Source organism: Dendropsophus ebraccatus, chromosome 6 (genome assembly GCF_027789765.1).
Source record: "Dendropsophus ebraccatus isolate aDenEbr1 chromosome 6, aDenEbr1.pat, whole genome shotgun sequence".
Taxonomy (NCBI): domain Eukaryota; kingdom Metazoa; phylum Chordata; class Amphibia; order Anura; family Hylidae; genus Dendropsophus; species Dendropsophus ebraccatus.
In genome coordinates this window covers 118,607,180-118,613,266 of record NC_091459.1, presented here as the reverse complement: position 1 = coordinate 118,613,266, position 6,087 = coordinate 118,607,180, and the positions used below count along the sequence as shown (strand labels likewise).

Genomic DNA, 6,087 nt, shown 5'->3' with positions numbered 1-6,087 from the left:
AACGCGATGCTCCCTGCGCTGGAAGTACTTCCCCCCCCGCCGCACACAGAGCTCCCTGGGAGCCGCAAGACAGCCGGGGGCCCCTGCCTCTTGTGATCGCAAGCAAAACATTGCTTTCAGTCACAAGAGGGAGTGGGAGGCGGGCAGTGCAGTGGTAAGGGGGGGCCTCGCGGGCCCCCCCTTGGTAGCGGCCCGGTCGCGGCGGCGACCCCTGCGACTGCGGTCGCTACGCCACTGTATCCAGGAAACCACAGGGCTAGGCATCACTGGTATGCAGGCAACCACATGTGCTAGGAATCACTGGTATCCAGGCAACCACAAGGTACTAGACATCAATGGTATCCAGGCAACCACAGTTGCTAGGCATCACTGGTAGCCAAGCAACTACAGGTGCTAGGCATCACTGGTATCCAGGTAACGGTAACCACAGGTATTGGGAATCACTGGTATCCAGGGAACCACAGGTACTAGGCCTCAATGCCATCCAGGCAACCACAGGTTCTAGTAGAAATCACTGGTATCCAGGTAACGGTAACCACAGATACTAGGAATCACTGGTATCCAGGGAACCACAGGTACTAGGCCTCAATGCCATCCAGGCAACCACAGGTTCTAGTAGAAATCACTGGTATCCAGGTAACGGTAACCACAGATACTAGGAATCACTGGTATCCAGGGAACCACAGGTACTAGTTACAATCACTGGTATCTAGGAAACCACAGGTACTAGGCCCCACTGGCATCCAGGCAACCACAGATAGTAGGTCTTATTGGTATCCAAATAGCCTTAGGTGATAGAACTTGGTATCCAAGTAACCACTGTTACTAGAAATGACTGGTAATTATACCTCATAACTGTCCCAGATCCTGAAGGATTTTTGTTGATGTTCCTCTGTCCCAGAAAATCTGCCACATGTACTGATAATTGGTATTTCCGCCCTGTCTGTAATAGCCGCCTGCAGTTCCACAGTTTGTCCAGCAGGAGGTGGACACTGTTATGCAGTACAATAGGAGGATGCTGACCCCGCCTCCTGCCGGGCTCTGAGCTGTATTACATTTCCTTGTGAAGCCCACACACTGGCTGACAGCATGGGGATGGAAGAGTGTGTGCAGAGGAGGCTGCAGGTTGATGGAGGAGTCTCTGTGGATATACTGCTGCTTGTGGTTTAGGAGAAGAACTGTACACACAGATGGCACTTTCCAGCAGAACATGGCAGAAGTAAGTGTAGGATGCAATGCTCTGCAGGCTGCTGAGATAGAGGCTGGGGAAGGTTGATGATGGAGGCTGCTGTCTGTCTGTATAACCTGCAGGTAACCTGCACAGGGCTCAGACTCTGTTCACACTGCAGAGAACTTCAGGACTGGTGGGGATTTTGTTGCTATGTGTTTTCCTCACTGTGTGTTGGGGAGGGGGCTGTATAATAAAGTATGTTGTATTATAGCAGTATAATGCACCAACTAGGCCTGTTACAATATTAGGGTGGGTTCATACTGAGGAATTCTCGCTGATAATGTCCGTGGAATTCCGCTGTCTGTCTGCACGCACGTCCGCGCGCCTTTCCGCCGGCTCCATAGACACCATTCTATGGGCCGAAAGAAGTGACTTTATAGCCTAAATAATAAGTACTTGATGGTATATATCTGTTTGATCATGAAGTATACATGATAGTGGTAGCGACATCGATCAGTTGCGGTGACACACTCATACGTCATATTGTTGCGCCCCCTATGTTAGTAGGCCGCTTAAGTCACATGGTTGCAGGTCAAACGACAATCTTTTCCCCAGTGTGTCACATGATCAGCAGGACGCCGATATGACGGTGATGTCGGATGCGTGACATGAAAGTATAGACCAATTGGCCAGCGGATAACTCCTCCTGCACGTACAGGGCTGTATTCAAAAATAGATTGTGTGTCACGTTGTGCCGAGGGCCAGAACAATTTCTCTCTCTCTCTCTCTAATTAATATATATATATATATATATATATTATAAATAATATGAGTGCTGGTGGGGATGGCAGTACAAGGGGACAGGCGAGAGTGTTTCCTAACCTTTTCCACCTTGGGTCACCCCTACCAAATAATGTTTTACACAGTTACTTTGTGCTTTGTGTTGCGGTACCACTGCGGCACTCGTCATAGGGCTCGGAGTTGTATAAGCCCTCGAGGGGTTCCAAAAAATGCCTGTTAAAGGAGTAATCCCTGTAAAGTCTCTTACAGGAGGTTATTTGTTAAGCATTTGTACACTTGAAAATAGTGGACATACTATTAGGTTGGGGTCCTATCCAAATGTTAATGAGCACAGCTGGAGGGGCTCTAACCACTTTGGAGTCAGTGGCAATACACTTGAACTAAACGTATACTCATAGCTATGAAGATCTGTCTGTTGCTGGCCGAGTGACACGTCTGGTTGTACAGGACCCAGTTAAGGGTAAGCTGTTGTGGTTCCCAGTTAGGTCCTGTTGAGTTGCATCAGGGTAAGTCGGCATAGTTGCTCTTTTCCAGTCCGCTGTCTGAAGCGCCTGGTGAAGTTGCAGGGCTTGTTCAGAAAATAACATAGCCCCTCAGTGTGGATAGGAGGTAGTCCCCATGGTAGCCTTGACAAAGATGTACTAAACCGACACGGTCAGCATACAGGAATACTTACGGAAGATCAGTTTCTTGTAAGAACCTCTCAGCAGGAACCACTTGTGCTTTCTCTGACTACACTACTGACTAAAAGAACCAGCACATGGCGCACTCCACCTCTAATTAAGGACTTATTGCAGGTTTCTGATTGGTGGAGAGGAACCTGGGGAGACAGAGTATCTCTTTAGGGTGACCTATACAGGCATTGAACAGCAAGCAAACTCTCAGCTCCTGACAGATATAAGAAACATGTGCCTAGGCATGTGCTTCATTAAAGGGGTAGTGCGGCGTTTAACTTTTATTCACTAAATAAAACACATTACAAAGTTATACAACTTTGTAATGTGTGTTATGTAAGTGAATGGCCCCCTTCCCCGTGTTCCCCCCACCCCGGAAGTGTTGGTGCATTATACTTACATGTTCGGCTGCCATCTTGTGTCATCGACGTCATCTTCGGGAGGCCGGCCGATTTGCTCCAGCCGTCCCTCATGCCGGCGCCCCTCTGCCGCGTCATCAGCTGCTCAGCCGCAATTGTCTCAGCACAGTTATGCTCAGCTGATGACGCGGCAGAGGGGGGGGGCGGCATGAGGGACGGCTGGAACGGTTCGACCGGCCTCCTGAAGATGACGTCGTCGAGACAAGATGGCGGCCGGGGTCGACAGCGAACACGTAAGTATAATGCACCAACACTTCCGGGGTGGGGGGAACACGGGGAAGGGGGCCATACACTTAACACACATTACAAAGTTGTATAACTTTGTAAAGTGTGTTATTTAGTGAATAAAAGTTAAATGCCGCACTACCCCTTTAATCCTTTGTTCCAGTTCCGTTCAGTTGTATTTCACAGTAGGAGAAAATACAGGGTGACATCTAGTGACCAAAATTCAATACTACCTTTACCATCCACAGAATACCAAACAAAACCTTCAGTGCCAATCTACAGTAAATATACACACAGAACCAGCAGTGACACATGGCTTCTGGGACACTTCCAAGGGTGTTGCGTTTAATTCCTGACTTTCTATATTTCATGAAGATATTACAGATTTTAACTAATCCACAGCCCGGGGCTCATAGTCATCTTAATCCACCCCTGATCCACCTGGCCAAAAATAAATTTATAGACAAACATACAGTTCATGAACCACATGTCAGTAATGGTACCACAACATTTCATATAAGTTTTTTTTTTAACAGTGTTTACAATGGAATGGTAGAAAGCCACAGTATAGAAAAGGGTACCCAGAGCCAGAAAGGGAACATGTACTATCACTTATCAGAGAAAGGGGAGAAGGAAGATGCTTCATAACAGGTAAAGGAAGCATAGAAACATAGAAGATCCATCTAGTCTGCCCCTTTTGTATTTCTCTTCTTATTATCTTAGGCCTTATTCACACGTCCGGGAATCTATGGATCCATACTGTATTTCCGTATTTTCCGAGTTAGTGCACATTGATGCCTATTGGGCTATTCACACGATAAGTAAATCCTGAAAAAAAAAAGGAAATGTCCTAGTGCGGATCCAGATTTTTTTGCGGATTCTCTCATAGAAATCAATGGGATCTGCAATTTTTTTAAGGATTGTAACCTTTTGCCATCTGTATTTCCATAAAAAACGTTAGGATGCAGGGCTCCAGACTAAAAAATTTACCTAGGAGCCATTGGCTCCTAACCTGAAAAATTTAGGCGCCAAATAGAATATTTGGTCGCCAACATTTTAAACCATGTAAAATTAATGTTATGTTACATGGGACTTACTGTGTGCAGAGGCCGCAGCCTCCTCCTCCTCCTTTAGATTCTTTCTTTTCTTAGTTTGAAAACGTTCAACATGGAAACTTGCAACTTGACAACCACATCCAGTCTGACAACCATATCCAGTCTGACAACCATATCCAGTCTGACTCAGTACTTCAGCCTCACTTGGCTAGCCTTTTAAAGGAGAATTCCGGGGTCTGTTCAAAAAAACCAATCACCAAATAAACAAGGGATCTTTTCCCCCTTTGGAATAGTAACAGTTTGAGCCCCAAATCGCCACTCTAGGACCCCCACATCGCCTGTTCTGGTTATCAGCTGGTCTCTCCACACTTCCTGTCAGAAGTCCCAGCCCCTCTTCCTTGCTGCTGTACCTGTCACGCCCACTGTATACTCCCCTCTGCTCCTTGTCCAGCCCACTCAGTAAAGCCTTGCTCTGTGTCCCACCCCCTGAATGTTACCAGCCCCCCTAATGCTTAGCCTGTAGTCCTGCCACATGCATTCTCTGTGGCATCACTTGTAGTGTCTAATGTACACTTTACAATTCACCAGGTACTATACACAACCCCCCTCTCCTCCTCTTCTGATCACAGCACACAGTGTCTTTATAGTGTGCCTACACAGCCTGTCATGTGTTGTTCCCCCAGCAGCCCCCATCCCTTCTCATCCCAGCACACACACAGGCTCCCAGCCTCCTCCAGCCAGTCATGCTGTATCTCCCCCCTGCAGCACAGCTCCTCCCGTTCTGAGCACAGCATGGAGCTCTCAGTGACCCTGCTCCAGCCTGCCATGCTCTCTCCTTCCCCCCAGCAGCCCCCACCCCATCCCTTCTCATCCCAGCACACACAGGCTCCCAGCCTCCTCCAGCCAGTCATGCTGTATCTCCCCCCTGCAGCACAGCTCCTCCCGTTCTGAGCACAGCATGGAGCTCTCAGTGACCCTGCTCCAGCCTGCCATGCTCTCTCCTTCCCCCCAGCAGCCCCCACCCCATCCCTTCTCATCCCAGCACACACACAGGCTCCCAGCCTCCTCCAGCCAGTCATGCTGTATCTCCCCCCCTGCAGCAGAGCACCGAGCTCTCAGTGACCCTGCTCCAGCCTGCCATGCTCTCTCCTTCCCCCTGCAGCCCCCACCTGTCAGCGTTCTGGTCACAGCTGACACGGAGCTCCCAGCCTGCCTGCTCCAGCCCTCCATCGTGCTCGCTCCTCACCCTCCTCATCAGCATTCTGATTGCTCTACACAGAACGGGTGCCTCTACACAGGAGGGAGGCTTCTGTATGCATATGTATGAGGCTGGGAGGCGTGCCAGCAGCTCATAGGAACGCCTGCACAGTGACGTGGTCAGCCCTACATCACGACCCAAGCTGCAGCAGGGACCCTGCACTCGTCGTGACGTCAGCCCAGAATGCGGAAGTAAGCCACTTCCGGCAGCTGGGGACACAGAGAAAAGTCTGGTAAGGGGCTATAATCTGACATGAGTGTACATTAGGAACTTATATAACTTTTTATGTGGGGAGGAAATGGGGGAAAAAAAATTTCACCGGACTTCTCCTTTAATGAGGCTTACTCTTCTGAACTTGAACTTAAAGGGAACCTGTCGACCCCCGTGCCGGGGTGACAGGCTCCCAACCCCCCGTTAGAGCCCCCTATACTCACCTCATGGCGCCGGGTCCCGCTTCTGAAGATGGTCGGGTCACGGAGATCTC

The 6,087-nt window shown here is 49.2% G+C and overlaps 1 long non-coding RNA gene across 1 annotated transcript; it reads right to left on the bottom strand.

Moving 5' to 3' along the window:
- Positions 1 to 3,618: 3,618 nt before the first annotated feature.
- LOC138795035 (uncharacterized) lies at positions 3,619 to 5,800 on the bottom strand. Its single transcript, XR_011363559.1, has 3 exons — positions 5,515 to 5,800; positions 4,388 to 4,581; positions 3,619 to 4,118 (listed from the first exon to the last, which is right to left on the bottom strand). It is a non-coding gene; the product is annotated as an uncharacterized lncRNA (long non-coding RNA).
- Positions 5,801 to 6,087: the final 287 nt, after the last annotated feature.